Source organism: Schistocerca nitens, chromosome 8 (assembly GCF_023898315.1).
Source record: "Schistocerca nitens isolate TAMUIC-IGC-003100 chromosome 8, iqSchNite1.1, whole genome shotgun sequence".
NCBI classification, from domain to species: Eukaryota; Metazoa; Arthropoda; class Insecta; order Orthoptera; family Acrididae; genus Schistocerca; species Schistocerca nitens.
In genome coordinates, this window is record NC_064621.1 from 26,132,456 (window position 1) to 26,150,128 (window position 17,673).

A 17,673-nucleotide genomic window follows, 5' to 3' on the forward strand; every position below is an offset into this window, starting at 1 on the left:
TCTGCAGTATAGAATTACTATGCTATGTAACAGTGTTATCTTTGCTAGGAAACGTGTTGCTTCCTGCTAGAGTTACAACTGTGGTCATTCTATTCTCCAAGTCTTTACGACTATCAAAGTCTTGTGAAGTAGGTTGTCCTTTGCAATTTCTATCTACTGAATTACCACGCAAGTTACTCTCAATTCTACCACTTCTACAGTGTAGTCTGTATTTGCAGCATAGGCCATATATACATCTACTAGACATTACTACTACCTGTTTCAAAATGTTTCAGTTTATTTTGCACATCTGGGTGAGAAGTTCGTACCTGTTGTGATGACAATGATCGTTGTCTTGGCTTTTGTCGCTAGATCATGTTTGTCTGAGACTGCTAGGTGACTAATGTGTGTGACACCTCCATCCGATAATTATGGGGACAGTGATCCCGGAATCATGTGTAGATGCTAACCAACTGATGCTGATCTGCAATTACCACTGTTGCATCGTGTGTAGTAGTTCATCGTTGTGCCACGTTAGCAGCGTCACAGGCTACCCCTGGACGGTATGAGCCGGGATGTCTTCATTGGTTTCCATTTTAATTATAGTTGCTGAGGGTTAACTGTCAGAGACTATGCTTCAACAACCGTTGCAAGCGATTTGTTAGCTGTTTCACTGCTGCAATCATTCTCCCAAATTTTTGAAAAGGTGATGTATTCTAGAATAATATCTAACTTGAGCAACAATAAGATCCTCAGCAAATTACAGTTTTTTCTTCAGAAGAGTTGCTCTACTGAGAATGGCATTTTCATGTTCACTCATCATATTTTACAAACACTAAAAACTAAAATAGCGCCGGTTGGTATTTTCTGCGACCTGTGTCGGGCATTTCATTGTGTGAATCACAGTATTCTCCTAGATAAAATGAAGTTTTATGGGACTGACAGTATAGTCAACCAATGGATAATATATCTAAGTAAAAAAGTGTAGAAAACTATACTTAGTAATTCAACAAATATAGCCCGACGACGTTATTCTTACTGGAGAGAAATCACGTATTTGGTTCGCCAAGATTCAGTCTAGGTCCAACAATGCAAGCATACATACAGAAACAGAAAAATTGTAAACGATGTTCTTAAAAGTGCGTCGACTAGTTTTTTTTTTCTTTTTTAAATCGTCTCACTCTCAATTTCAAAAAGATACAGCATATTCAGTTTGGCACGACTAGGGTTAGTAGACAAATGATAAGCGTAACGCTTGGTGAGGAAATAATAAACAGAGGGGAAAATTCAAAATTCTTAGATTAACAAAATAATGAGAATTTAAACTGCAAAAACCATATTTTGGAACTCCCAAAATAATTTATTTCGGCCCGATTTGTGCTTATAATCATTGCAAATCTTGGAGGGAGAAAATTCAGTAATGCCATATGGAATAATGTTCTGCGGTAACTCATCTTAAACAAAGAAAGTCTTCATTGCTCAAAAACGTGCTGTAAGAATAAGGAATTGGCCATTCTGACTACTACTTCACAGTGTATTTATTCCCTTATGAAGTTTGTTGAAGATAATTCACTGCAGCTGAAAAGGAACAATGAGGTGCATAATTACAGTACCAGAAGGAAAAATGACACTCGTTACTCCACTTTATGGCTGTCTTTAACATAAAACTTTTTATTGCTTTCCAGTGATGTAAAATATCGGACAGACAGAAACGTAAAATTTGAAAACAAATTGAAAAAGTTTCTCCTTGACAACTCCTTCTGTTCCACAGCAAAATGTATCTTACTGTAATGTGTGAAGGGTAGAAATTAGATAACTCACATCTGTATATTAAAAAGAATTGTCTTATAAATGTTCAGCATGTACTCATATTTACAAATTGATCTTCATTGTGAATTTAAAATTACTAATTTCTACATCGCTATGATTTATTGTGCAAAATGATCAATGGAACATGGAACTAAGTAACTAGCTGCAAACACGAACTTAGGAAAAAGACTTGAATTTAAATGGCACTACTTATGAACTATATATTATTACCTCTGCAATAAAAGCTCGTTTATATATATATATATATATATATATATATATATATATATATATATATATATATCCCCATGAACCATGGACCTTGCCGTTGGTGGGGTGGCTTGCGTGCCTCAGCGATACAGACAGCCGTACCGTAGGTGCAGCCACAACGGAGGGGTATCTGTTGAGAGGCCAGACAAACGTGTGGTTCCTGGAGAGGGGCAGCAGCCTTTTCAGTAGTTGCAGGGGCAACAGTCTGGATGATTGACTGATCTGGCCTTGTAACACTAATCAAAACGGCCTTGCAGTCGTACTTTTTCCCGAGGGCATGCAGCTTTACTGTATGGTTAAATTATGATGGCGTCCTCTTGGGTAAAACATTCCGGAGGTAAAATAGTCCCCCATTCGGATCTCCGGGCGGGGACTACCGAGGAAGACGTTGTTATCAGGAGAAACCAAAACTGGCGTTCTACGGATCGGAGCGTGGAATGTCAGATCCCTTAATCGGGCAGGTAGGTTAGAAAATTTAAAAAGGGAAATTGATAGGTTAAAGTTAGATATAGTGGGAATTAGTGAAGGTCGGTGGCAGGAGGAACAAGACTTTTGGTCAACTGAATACAGCGTTATAAATACAAAATCAAATAGGGGTAATGCAGGAGTAGGTTTAATAATGAATAGGAAAATAGGAATGCGGGTAAGCTACTACAAACGGCATAGTGAACGAATTATCGTGGCCAAGATCGATACGAAGCCCACGCCTACCACAGTAGTACAAGTTTTTATGCCAACTAGCTCCGCAGATGACGAAGAGATTGATGAAATGTATGATGAGATAAAAGAAATTATTCAGATAGTGACGGGAGACGAAAATTTAATACTCATGGGTGACTGGAAATCGATAGTAGGAAAAGGAAGAGAAGGAAACGTAGTAGGTGAATATGGAATGGGATTAAGGAATGAAAGAGGAAGCCGCCTGGTAGAATTTTGCAGACAGCATAACTTAATCATAGATAACACTTGTTTCAAGAATCATAAAAGAAGGTTGTATACATGGAAGAAGCCTGGAGATACCCGAAGGTCTCAGATAGATTATATAATGGTAAGACAGAGATTCAGGAACCAGGTTTTCAATTATAAGACATTTCCAGGGGTAGATGTGGACTCTGACCACAATTTATTGGTTAGGAACTGTAGATTAAAACTGAAGAAACAGCAAAAAGGTGGGAATTTGAGGAGATGGAACCTCGATAAACTGAAAGAACCAGAGGTTGTAGAGAGCTTCATGGAGAGCATTAGCGAACGATTGACAAGAATGGGGGAAAGAAATACAGTAGAAGAAGAATGGGTAGCTTTGACAGACGAAATAGTGAAGGTAGCAGAGGACCAAGTAGGTAAAAAGACGAGGGCTAATAGAAATCCTTGAGTAACAGAAGAAATATTGAATTTAATTGATGAAAGGACAAAATATAAAAATGCAGGAAATGAAGCAAGCAAAAGGGAATACAAACGTCTCAAAAATGAGATCGACAGGAAGTGCAAAATGGCTACGCAGGGATGGCTAGAGGACAAATGTAAGGATGTAGAGGCATATATCACTAGTGGTAAGATAGATACTGCCTACAGGAAAATAAAGAGACCTTTGGAGAAAAGAGAACCACTTGCATGAATATCGAGACCTCAGATGGAAACCCAGTTCTAAGCAAAGAAGGGAAAGCAGAAAGGTGGAAGAAATGTATAGAGGGTCTTGACAATAATATTATAGGAATGGAAGAGAATGTAGATGAAGATGAAGTAGGAGATACGATACTGCGTGAAGAGTTTGACAGAGCACTGAAAGACCTAAGTCGAAACAAAGCCCCGGGAATAGACAACATTCCATTAGAACTACTGACAGCCTCGGGAGAGCCAGGCCTAACAAAACTCTACCATCTCGTGAGCAAGATGTATGAGAAAGGCGAAATACCCTCAGACTTCAAGAAGAATATAATAATTCCAATAAAATGTTCAAACGTACCTACGTTCTGTATTTTAATTTAAAAAGAAAGTAGGTGTTGACAGATGTGAAAATTACCGAACTATCAGTTTAATAAGCCACGGCTGCAAAATACTAATACGAATTCTTTACAGACGAATGAAAAAACTGGTACAAACCGACCTCGGGGTAGATCAGTTTGGATTCCACAGAAATGTTGGAACACGTGAGGCAATACTGACCCTACGACTTATCTTAGAAACTACATTAAGGAAAGGCAAAACTACGTTTCTAGCATTTGTAGACTTAGAGAAAGCTTTTGACAATGTTGACTGGAATACTCTCTTTTAAATTCTGAAGGAGGCAGGGATAAAATACAGGGAGCGAAAGGCTATTCACAATTTGTACAGAAACCAGACTGCAGTTATAAGAGTCGAGGGGCATGAAATGGAAGCAGTGGTTGGGAAGGGAGTGAGACAGGGTTGTAGCCTCTCCCCGATGTTATTCAATCTGTATATTGAGCAAGCAGTAAAGGAAACAAAAGAAAAATTCGGAGTATGAATTAAAATACATGGAGAAGAAATAAAAACTTTGAGGTTCGCCGAAGACATTGTAATTCTGTCAGAGACAGCAAAGGACCTGGAGGTGCAGCTGAACGGAATGGACAGTGTCTTGAAAGGAGGATATAAGATTAACATCAACAAAAGCAAAACAAGGATAATGTGGAATGCAGTCAAATTAAATCGGGTGATGCGGTGGGAATTAAATTAGGAAATGAGACACTTAAAGTAGTAAATGAGTTTTGCTATCTGGGGAGAAAAATAACTGATGATGGTCGAAGTAGAGAGGATATAAAATGTAGACTTGCAATGGCAAGGAAAGCGTTTCTGAAGAAGAAAAATTTGTTAACATCGAGTATAGATTTGTCAGGAAGTCGTTTCTGAAAGTGTTTGTATGGAGTGTAGCCATGTATGGAAGTGAAACATGGACGATAAATAGTTTGGACAAGAGGAGAATAGAAGCTTTCGAAATGTGGTGCTACAGAAGAATGTGGAAAATTAAATCGGTAGATCACATAAATAATGAGGAGGTATTGAATAGGATTGGGGAGAAGAGGAGTTCGAGGCACAACTTGACTAGAAGAAGGGATCGGTTGGTAGGACATGTTCTGAGGCATCAAGTGATCACCAGGGCAGCGTGGAGGGTAAACATTGTAGAGGGAGACCAAGAGATGAATACACTAAGCAGATTCAGAAGGATGTAGGTGAAGTAGGTACTGGGAGATGCAGAAGCTTGCACAGGATAGAGTAGCATGGAGAGCTGCAACAAACCAGTCTTTGGACTGAAGACCACAACAACACACACACACACATATATATATATATATATATATATATATATATATATATATATATATATATATATATATATATATATATATTCCTGGAAATTGAAATAAGAACACCGTGAATTCATTGTCCCAGGAAGGGGAAACTTTATTGACACATTCCTGGGGTCAGATACATCACATGATCACACTGACAGAACCACAGGCACATAGACACAGGCAACAGAACATGCACAATGTCGGCACTAGTACAGTGTATATCCATCCACCTTTCGCAGCAATGCAGGCTGCTATTCTCCCATGGAGACGATCGTAGAGATGCTGGATGTAGTCCTGTGGAACGGCTTGCCATGCCATTTCCACCTGGCGCCTCAGTTGGACCAGCGTTCGTGCTGGACGTGCAGACCGCGTGAGACGACGCTTCATCCAGTCCCAAACATGCTCAATGGGGGACAGATCCGGAGATCTTGCTGGCCAGGGTAGTTGACTTACACCTTCTAGAGCACGTTGGGTGGCACGGGATACATGCGGACGTACATTGTCCTGTTGGAACAGCAAGTTCCCTTGCCGGTCTAGGAATGGTAGAACGATGGGTTCGATGACGGTTTGGATGCACCGTGCACTAGTCAGTGTCCCCTCGACGATCACCAGTGGTGTACGGCCAGTGTAGGAGATCGCTCCCCACACCATGATGCCGGGTGTTGGCCCTGTGTGCCTCGGTCGTATGCAGTCCTGATTGTGGCGCTCACCTGCACGGCGCCAAACACGCATACGACCATCATTGGCACCAAGGCAGAAGCGACTCTCATCGGTGAAGACGACCCGTCTACATTCGTCCCTCCATTCACGCCTGTCGCGACACCACTGGAGGCGGGCTGCACGATGTTGGGGCGTGAGCGGAAGACGGCCTAACGGTGTGCGGGACCGTAGCCCAGCTTCATGGAGACGGTTGCGAATGGTCCTCGCCGATACCCCAGGAGCAACAGTGTCCCTAATTTGCTGGGAAGTGGCGGTGCGGTCCCCTATGGCACTGCGTAGGATCCTACGGTCTTGGCGTGCATCCGTGCGTCGCTGCGGTCCGGTCCCAGGTCGACGGGCACGTGCGCCTTCCGCCGACCACTGGCGACGACATCGATGTACTGTGGAGACCTCACGCCCCACGTGTTGAGCAATTCGGCGGTACGTCCACCCGGCCTCCCGCATGCCCACTATACGCCCTCGCTCAAAGTCCGTCAACTGCACATACGATTCACGTCCACGCTGTCGCGGCATGCTACCAGTGTTAAAGACTGCGATGGAGCTCCGTATGCCACGGCAAACTGGCTGACACTGACGGCGGCGGTGCACAAATGCTGCGCAGCTAGCGCCATTCGACGGCCAACACCGCGGTTCCTGGTGTGTCCGCTGTGCCGTGCGTGTGATCATTGCTTGTACAGCCCTCTCGCAGTGTCCGGAACAAGTATGGTGGGTCTGACACACCGGTGTCAATGTGTTCTTTTTTCCATTTCCAGGAGTGTATATATAGGGTGGTCCATTGATCGTGACCGGGCCAAATATCTCACGACGAAATAAGCGTCAAACGAAAAAACTTGTCTAGCTTGAAGGGGGAAACTAGATGGCGCTATGGTTGGCCCTTTAGATGGCACTGCCATAGGTCAAACGGGTATCCACTTTTTTCGCTTTGTGGTAGATGGCACTGTAATAGTCACAAACATATGGCCCACAATTTTAGACGAACAGCTGGTAACAGGTAGGTTTTTTTAAATTAAAATACAGAACGTAGGTACGTTTGAACATTTTATTTCGGTTGTTCCAATGTGATACACGTACCTTTGTGAACTTTTCATATCTGCTGTTGCAGCGTGATTACCTGTAAATAACACATTAATGCAATAAATGCTCAAAATGATGTCCGTTCCTCTCAACAGCGAGTAGTTCGCCTTCGGTAATGTTCGCACATGCATTGACAATGCGCTGATGCATGTTGTCAGGCGTTGTCCGTGGGCCACGATAGCAAATATCCTTCACCTTTCCCCACAGAAAGAAATCTGGGAACGTCAGATCCGGTGAACGTGCGGGCCACGGTATGGTGCTTCGACGACCAATCCACCTGTCATGAAATATGCTATTTAATTCCGCTTCAACCGCACGCGAGCTATGTGCCGGATATGCATCATGTTGGAAGTACATCGCCATTCTGTCATGCAGTGAAACATCTTGTAGTAACATCGGTAGAACATTACGTAGGAAATCAGCATACATTGCACCATTTAGATTGCCATCGATAAAATGTGGGCCAATTATCCTTCCTCCCATAATGCCGCACCATACATTAACCCCCTAAGGTCGCTGATGTTCCACTTATCGCAGCCATCGTGGATTTTCCGTTGCCCAATAGTGAATATTTTGCCGGTTTACGTTACCGCTGTTGGTGAATGGCGCTTCGTCGCTAAATATAACGCCTGCAAAAAATTTTTCATCGGCCCGTAATTTCTCTTGTGCACAGTGGCAGAACTGTATCACATATTCAAAGTCGTCGCCATGCAATTCCTGGTGCATAGAAATATGGTACGGGTGCAATCGATGTTGATGTAACATTCTCAACATCGATGTTTTTGAGATTCTCGCAGAATTTGTCTGCTACTGATGTGCGAATTAGTCGCGACAGGAGCTAAAACACCTAATTGGGCATCATCATTTGTTGCAGGTCGTGGTTGACGTTTTACATGTGGCTGAACACTTCTTGTTTCCTGAAATAACGTAACTATCCTGCGAACGGTCCGGACGCTTGGATGATTGTTCAGGATACCGAGCAGCATACATAGCACACGCCCGTTGGGCATTTTGATCACAATAGCCATACACCAACACGATTTCGATCTTTTCTGCAATTGGTAAACGGGTCCATTTCAACACGGGAAATGTATCACGAAACAAATACCGTCCGCACTGGCGGAATGTTACGTGATACCACGTACTTATACGTTTTTGACTATTACAGCGCCATCTATCACAAAGCGAAAAAAGTGGTCCAACTAAAACATTCATATTTGTTTACGTACTACACGAATATGTAATGAAAATGGATGTTCCTATTTAAAAAAAAAAAACAAAAAAAACGCAGTTGATATCCTTTCCACATATGGCAGCGCCATCTAGCGGGCCAACGGTAGCGCCATCTGGTTTCCCCCTTCAAGCTAGACAAGTGTCGTTGTTTGTAGTTTTTTCGTTTGATGCTTATTTCGTGAGATATTTGGCCCGGTCACTATCAAAGGACCACCCTCAACAATAGACAGACAGATAATTTTTTCCCCATACAATATCTATGTAATCCGTTTCTTCTTTAACGATTACTATTTTGCCGCTAATACCCTTTAATTTCTTGCTCCTTGAAATACACTTACACCTGTTGTACAGCTTCGGTACGATATTCCCAGCTTTGGTGGCGAGCTGATAAAATTAAACTGTTTACTGAGGAAATAAGCTCCCACATTTGTCTGTCAGAACAAATGAATTAAACTCCGCTGTTTATAACAATTTGGATACAATGCCACAGTCTCGCAAAAACAAAGGTTTCAATATGGTGCTCAATTTATTAACAGACTTAATCCTGCAGTAACTAAGGCATTAACTACAAAAAAATGAAAAAGGAAAGAGCGAAGTTTCTTTTGTGTGAATTTATTAGGACAAGAAAAAACCTCTAAATTCGGTTTCACAACATGAACAAAGCTGAAACTGGGAACTGTGGTTAGAGAAAAAAAGTGCATTAAATGATTCTACATTGAAATCTAGCCAATCCTCTTTTATTGATTATACAAGGTGCGTCCAACAAGTAATGTAACACACCTGTTTTTCTGAAAGTTGGTTTTATTCAGGATTCCAGTACACCATATTATTCTGCACTTATTTAGGGAAAAAACAATATTTTTCAACATGATCTTCTTACGCCAACTTACTGCATCAGTAATCTCCCTCCCATCACCGACGCACTGCTTCCTGCGGAGTGAATCCTCCATTGCTCCAAACAGATGGGCCTTCGTTGTTTTTTATGGTTGTAGGCAGCGAGTAACGCGGCAGGCACACGCATCTGACAAGGGAACCTCCCCATCGCACCCCCCTCACATTTAGTTATAAATTGACACAATGGATAGGCCTTGAAAAACTGAACACAGATCAATCGAGAAAACAGGAAGAAGTTGTGTGGAACTATGAAAAAATAAGCAAAATATACAAACTGAGTAGTCCATGTGCAAGATAGGCAACATAAAGGACAATGATAGGTGATGAGCGCCGTGGTCTCGTGGTTAGAGTGAGCAACTGCGGAACGAAAGGTCCTTGGTTCGAGTCCACCCTCGAGTGAAAATTTTATTTTCGCAAAGTTACGATCTGTCTGTTCATTCATTGACGTCTCTGTTCACTGTCTGTGTTTTGCGACCGCAAAACCGTGCGATTAGTAGACGAAAGGACGTGCCTCTCCAATAGGAACAGAAAACATTTGATCGCAAGGTCATAGGTCAACCGATTCCTCCACACAAAAACACGTATGATATATTCTTTACGACACTGGTGACGGCATGTGCGTCACATGACAGGAATATGTTGTCGATCCACCTAACTTGCACACTTGGCGAATGGGTAAAAAGATTCGTCTACCTTGCCCGATTTAGGTTTTCTTGTGGATGTGATAATCACACCAAAAAAAGTGATGAAAACATAAGAGTTTGTCACATAAACTGCATCAAATGAATGCAACAGTTTCAGAGTCGCACAGTTTTCCCTGTGCTCTGTCAAAACATATGTTTTTTACGTTTTCAAATGTTTCCGTGCGTAGACCGTCAAATTCTGTATATGTCCAAGCAAATCTGAACATGTCCTGGAATTTTGGAGAGCGAAGTTGATTATGTGTGAGTGCCTGAACTTTGATAATTATCTGAAAATAAAAAATTAAAATTTTCACCCGAGAGAAGATTTAAACCAACGACCTGTCGTTCCACAGCTGCTCACGCTAGCCACGGGACCACGGCGCTCGTAAGCTAACACCTCGATGTTGCCTACCTTGCGCATGGACTACTCAGTTTGTATATTTTGCTTATTTTTTTCATAGTTCCACACAAGTTCTTCCAGTTTTCTCGATTGATCTGTGTTCAGTTTTTCAAGGCCTATCCCTGTGCCAACTTATAACTAAATTTGAGGGGGGTGCGATGGGGAGGTTCCCTTGTGAGTGCCTCAACTGGTGGACGAGAGCGTCAGCACTGCCAACAAAGACGTCAAGACTGTAATCCTTCGATCGCCTCGAATGCGGCTGTCCACACAGTCCAGCACTGCAGGCGTCTCAGCTGTGTGCCGCCGACACGCGGGAAGTCGGACAGGTTTGCGCCATCTTGCTGCAATGGTGCAAACGCCTCGCCCAACGACTCACCGTGCTTTTGTTCTCTGCCAGGTCTCCGTAGACATTATGCAAGCACCTATGAGTATCTGCGATGCTGTGGTTTTCTACCAAAAGAAACCCAGGGGCAGCTCTCTACATGGAACGCACCCCCGTTACAGACGCCGTGTTGCAGGCCAGATGAAGCGCCGCCAGGCACCGGATCTTCGTGAAACTGTAAGGGCTAAAGCGGGAATATTCCACAATGTCCCACAACAAATTTATCATTTTTTCAACTGAAACTGGCCGAGAAAAAATGTGTCGCATTACTTATTGAACGCCCCTAGTAGTCAGAAGAAGAAATGAAAGAAATGAAGCTTGTTACTAATCAATGAACAGCTACTAGGCGAAAAAGAAAACGATACAGTGAAAAATTACCTTTGTCACTGGATTTAAGCAATATTTTCATATAACTTTCCGCTTTCAGCGCTTCACTTCAGTATTAACGGAAATTTCCAAAAGCGCTTTACTGCTTCGAGATACTTCGACTCATAAATCATATAGTACAGTACAACAACTAAGAAAGTAAAAAACGCAACTTGCTCATATTTATGGATGCGAATATAGCGTTTCAGATGGTGGCCAGAAGCCGTCTCCGTCGCATTTGGGTTTTGGTATAAATACGGTATTATCGAAAAATATAAATATTTTTTAAATTTATTAGATTTTTCTTTTTACTATTTATTCAAGTAACTCATATAAAATCAGAGACTTTTACTGCTACTCAGCATTATAAATTGTACGAATTTAATTATATGCTAGTAAAATTCTCATGTTTCGGTCATGCTACAAATATCATCAAAACGATAAGGCCGACAGGGATCGGTGGCGTGCGACGTTCATAAAACAATACCGCTGTTATTATATAGCGTGAGAGTGGCTGGAGTGTTTCAACAAATACGATATTGCAGTGCCTTCGGAACAGGCATCGCGGCGACTGCAGCCGTTATGCAGCACAAGAAATGTATTCGGAGTTGCGAATATGGACAAACCATCAGCTGTATAATGGAATGACGACAGCGAAAATTTGTGCCAAAGCGGGACCCGAACCATTAGGCTATCCCAGCACGACTCACGACCAGACCCACACTTCCATACAGCTATAGCCTGTACACCCGTTACGTACTGCCGTAGAGTCGTAAAGCTGATGACGTGTGTGGAAGTTTGGGTCTGGCCAGGCGCCGTGCTCGGACAGCCTAAGGGTAAGGCGGCTGAAGCGGGAAATCTGAGTTCGAGTCCCAGTCTGGCACAAATTTTCATCGTCGTCATTCCATTATATAGCTGACGGTTGTTCATATTCCCAGCTGCGAATACATTTCTTATGTTTCATGAAAGACTCACCTAGAAGAATGTGCCATCCGCCTACACTGTATTCGCTCTCAGTTCCAGCAGAGAAACGGTACAGCTCACTTCTCATGTAGGCAGCCGGCCGGTGTGGCCGTGCGATTCTAGGCGCTTCAGTCTGGAACCGCGTGACCGCTACGGTCGTATGTTCGAATCCTGCCTCGGGCATGGATGTGTGTGATGTCCTTAGGTTAGTTAGGTTTAAGTAGTTCTAAGTTCTAGGGGACTGATGACCACAGATGTTAAGTCCCATAGTGCTCAGAGCCATTTGAACCATTTTCATGTAGGCCTGGTGGCTCGCACTTCTAGCCAAGTCCTGCCATTGTATCAAACTTTGAAACTGTTTACTTGTTTCCACAGGAACTATCCACTTAAAACTGACTATGTACACACATTTTAGATAGTTTACTGAAGGCCTTTCTGATACTCTAGAGGCGTATGCAATGCCTCACAAGAATAGTTAAGCACCCAGAGGGTATGGTCGAATGTCTTCGTAACTTCGTATCCGTACACATGATGGGCAGGTATGTAAATGATCACATATGTCAAGTTTGTTTCTTTGGCCATCCTCCGCAGCAAGCATACAAATACTTGTTTTCTACATAAAACTGCCTTTTCCTGCTGCTAGTTACTTCCTTTATCCCACACGCGTTTCGCCTTCTCCTGTTCTAAGGCATCGTCAGGGGGATCTGTAACGATACAGTTTTGATAGTTTTAGATTATTAGACAGTTCGCGATATTTTTGTAAAAAAGTAATTACTTACGATTTTCTGATCTGCGTTTCCTCACATCTGGTCTGGAGGTCTCACAACTTTTATCACTGCCATATAATCACATCTTTGTGTTCTCGCCTTCCACACACTAATCACCATGTTTCTCACTCTTTTTTCTGGTGTACTATTGTTCTCTTGTCACTCGATGCAACTATTTCGTAGTACACTGTTTTTCAAAACGTAAATATTGGGACTCCATTACGTGTTTCATCTTCTTTTGTATGTTTACCTATTTATTGCCAACCTAACGAAGTATATGTTCGAGACTAACTTCTGTTTATACCGTGTGCGTGTATGAGTGAGACAGAGAGGGGGATAGAGCCGACGAGTTTTTTCTTTTCTTTTTGTTTTCTTGTTTCTTTTTTTGGGGGGGTGGGGGGGGGATGGGAGGACGGGTGTACTAGCTGTTAGCGAGTGGTTGAAAACTTTGTTGACAGCTGATTTGAGTTTTCGTTTCAGTATTCTGTGGACGGGTTCATGGATGAGTGAGTGTAAAGATGTTGTGTTCTATTATTATTATATTGGACAGTATTATTGTATTAATACTTTTTGCGAACGTTATTCTATTATTTTATCTATTAGTGTAAATAAGGAATTTCTTGGCATGTGTGCTTGGTCATTCAAGAGGATTTGCCCCTCTGCTTTGGTTTCCTGTATTCAGTGACGGTGTTGGCCACAGGAGACGCGACAACTGACCTCGTGCTCACAGCACCAGTCCTATACGATGCGAGCTCCGTGTAACACAGCGTCACCGCTCGGGGACAGACACTGTACCATGGGATGTACCTGGTCGGCCAAAATTTTCATATAATCCGTACCAGTGATGCGACCTTGCACGGTAACCACGGAGCCCGTAGACTACCGCGATTTTTTTTTTTTCTGGTCATCAGTCTACTGACTGGTTTGATGCGGCCCGCCACGAATTCCTTTCGTGTGCTATCCTCTTCATCTCAGAGTAGCACTTGCAACCTACGTCCTCAATTATTTGTTTGACGTATTCCAATTTCTGTCTTCCTCTACAGTTTTTGCCCTCTACAGCTCCCTCTAGTACCATGGAAGTCATTCCCTCATGTCTTAGCAGATGTCCTATCACCCTGTCCCTTCTCCTTATCAGTGTTTTCCACATATTCCTTTCCTCTCCGATTCTGCGTAGAACCTCCTCATTCCTTACCTTATCAGTCCATCTAATTTTCAACATTCGTCTATAGCACCACATGCACCAAATGCTTCGATTCTCTTCTGTTCCGGTTTTCCCACAGTCCATGTTTCACTACCATACAATGCTGTACTCCAGACGTACATCCTCAGAAATTTCTTCCTCAAATTAAGGCCGGTATTTGATATTAGTAGACTTCTCTTGGCCAGAAATGCCTTTTTTGCCATAGCGAGTCTGCTTTTGATGTCCTCCTTGCTCCGTCCGTCATTGGTTATTTTACTGCCTAGGTAGCAGAATTTCCATAACTTCATTGACTTCGTAACCATCAATTCTGATGTTAAGATTCTCGCTGTTCTCATTTCTACTACTTCTCATTACCTTCGTCTTTCTCCGATTTACTCTCAAACCCTACTGTCTACTCATTAGACTGTTCATTCCGTTCAGCAGATCATTTAATTCTTCTTCACTTTCACTCAGGATAGCAATGTCATCAGCGAATCGTATCATTGATATCCTTTCACCTTGTATTTTAATTCCACTCCTGAACCTTTCTTTTATTTCCATCATTGCTTCCTCGATGTACAGATTGAAGAGTAGGGGCGAAAGGCTACAGCCTTGTCTTTCACCCTTCTTAATACGAGCACTTCGTTCTTGATCGTCCACTCTTATTATTCCCTCTTGGTTGTTGTACATATTGTATATGACCCGTCTCTCCCTATAACTTACCCCTACTTTTTTCAGAATATCGAACAGCTTCCACCATTTTATATTGTCGAACGCTTTTTCCAGGTCGACCAATCCTATGAAAGTGTCTTGATTTTTCTTTAGCCTTGCTTCCATTATTAGCCGTAACGTCAGAATTGGCTCTCTCGTCCCTTTACTTTTCCTAAAGCCAAACTGATCGTCACCTAGCGCATTCGCAATTTTCTTTTCCATTCTTCTGTATATTATTCTTGTAAGCAGCTTCGATTCATGAGCTGTTAAGCTGATTGTGCGATAATTCTCGCACTTGTCAGCTCTTGCCGTCTTCGGAACTGTGTGGATGATGCTTTTCCGAAAGTCAGATGGTATGTCGCCAGACTCGTTTTGTTGCCACTTCCCCCAATGATTTTAGAAATTCTGATGGAATGTTATCTATCCCTTCTGCCTTATTTCACCGTAAGTCCTCCAAAGCTCTTTTAAATTCCGATTCTAATACTGGATCCCCTATCTCTTCTAAATCGACTCCTGTTTCTTCTTCTATCACATCAGACAAATCTTCAACCTCATAGAGGCTTTCAATGTATTCTTTCCACCTATCTGCTCTCTCCTCTGCATTTAACAGTGGAATTCCCGTTGCACTCTTAATGTTACCACCGTTGCTTTTAATGTCACCAAAGGTTGTTTTGACTTTCCTGTATGCTGAGTCTGTCCTTCCGACAATCGTATCTTTTTCGATGTCTTCACATTTTTCCTGCAGCCATTTCGTCTTAGCTTCCCTGCACTTCCTATTTATTTCATTCCTCAGCGACTTGTATTTCTGTATTCCTGATTTTCCCGGAAGATGTTTGTACTTCCTCCTTTCATCAATCAACTGAAGTATTTCTTCTGTTACCCATGGTTTCTTCGCAGCTACCTTCCTTGTACCTATGTTTTCCTTCCCAACTTCTGTGATGGCCCTTTTTAGAGATGTCCATTCCTCTTCAACTGTACTGCCTACTGCGCTATTCCTTATTGCTGTATCTATAGCGTTAGAGAACTTCAAACGTATCTCGTCATTCCTTAGTACTTCCGTATCCCACTTCTTTGCGTATTGATTCTTCCTGACTAATGTCTTGAACTTCAGCCTACTCTTCATCACTACTATATTGTGATCTGAGTCTATATGTGCTCCTGGGTACGCCTTACAATGCAGTATCTGATTTCGGAATCTCTGTCTGACCATGGTGTAATCTAATTGAAATCTTCCCGTGTCTCCCGGCCTTTTCCAAGTATACCTCCTCCTCTTGTGATTCTTGAACAGGGTATTCGCTATTACTAGCTGAAACTTGTTACCGCGATATGGCTGTCCAAATCATCACCGATTTCCTGCCATGTTTCAATCTTGAGACTTAAATGCGGCCAAAAGTTGGAAACAGAGAAACGAAACCCATCCGACCAAATGACGCTCTTCCGTTGTTCCACAGTTCGGCACCACGTTTTTCGTGTTACGGATAGTTGCATCATTGATGGGTGGTTTTGGAATTCCAACTCGCCCCATGCAATTCCCTGCTTACGGAGCTCCCTTCGCGGTGTTGTTTCGGTACTGACAGAGGTTGCAAGTGCGACATTCAGATCTGTCGTCTCCTTACTGTTCATCATAATCCTCTTCAATGCCTATCTATCACGATCACAAAACACGCACTTTCGTCTGCGTTGTGAGTTAGCAGATGAGGTTTTTCCTTTATTCCTGTATGCAGTATAAATCTTCTAGCGGTGGCTCTTGAAACCCGAACTCTTCGGCTGTCTTGGTTACGGAAGCACCCACTTTCGAATTCACTTTTCTTCGTTTTTTCCAACTCAACGAATTTGCACATAGCTGGTTAATATGCTCAGTGTGGCGTTTGACGTCTGGCTGCAACATACGCCTGACGACGATAGGGCGTGCTGTGAATGACGTGATCAATCTCAGGTTGAGGTGGTGCAACTCGTCTGTCTAGTGCACCCCAGATGTGCTCTATGCGATTCATCTTGGGAGAGCGAGCACTCCACGCAGTGCGTGCAATATCTTTCGTTGCCAAGGAAAGACCAACTACCTGTGCTCTACGAGGTCGAGCATTATCGTCCATCAGTACGAAGTCTGGACCTACAGCTCCTGGCAATAGCCGCACATGAAGTCCCAAGATCTCGTCACGATATCTGACTGCACTTAAGCCTTCCTGACTGATCCACATAATTTCATGCAGAGATGATCAACATAATGCCTGTTCGCTCCATTAGCGACCTTCCTCGATATCGGTCTCTTTACATAATGGTTTGGGTCCCGAAATCGTGTTCTACGTCCCCTCCAGATGCGAATCCGTCTAGAATCACTCCCCAGACCAAATCGGGACTCATCTGTGAAGAGAACATTGGCCCAGTGTTCGACCGTCCAGGTGGCATGTGAACGATTCAACTCTAGGCGTTCTCTTCTGTGAAGACGCGTCGTGGGTACACATACAGCACGTCTCCGACAATAAAGGCCACTATACCGAAGCCTTCTGCACGCCGTTCACCTCGATACAACACGTCCAGTGGATGCTAGGAGGTCAGATACCAACTGGTGAGCAGTACCGTCGCCTCCTTACAGCCAAATAACGGTCCTCTCTGTCTGATGTCAAACGTGGCCGGTCCTGTTGTGGTCTTCGGAATAAAGTTTCGGTCTCTATCAATTGTCGCCGCATCCGAGAAGCAACACAACGATTCACATTGACCTGTGGGGCCATATCAGTTTGCGAACGTCCTGATTCTATTCTTCCTATGGCAATCCATCGCAGAGAGCCTGGTAGGCGTCTTCTCTGCGCCGTACTGCACCGTCTTTCACTGTGTGCACAGCGACTGTGGATGTGAGGGAGGCTTCACGGCAAACACTACCCGGTTTGATAGGCGCCCTTACGTCACCGTTGGTGTGATTGTATGTTGACCGGAATG

At 43.0% G+C, this 17,673-nt stretch overlaps 1 protein-coding gene across 2 annotated transcripts in view; it reads left to right on the forward strand.

Annotated features, from left to right (window-relative positions):
* Positions 1-17,673, forward strand: part of LOC126198524 (1-phosphatidylinositol 4,5-bisphosphate phosphodiesterase-like) — a 590,920-nt gene that overhangs the window by 66,089 nt on the left and 507,158 nt on the right. The gene's annotated exons all lie outside the window — the stretch shown is intronic.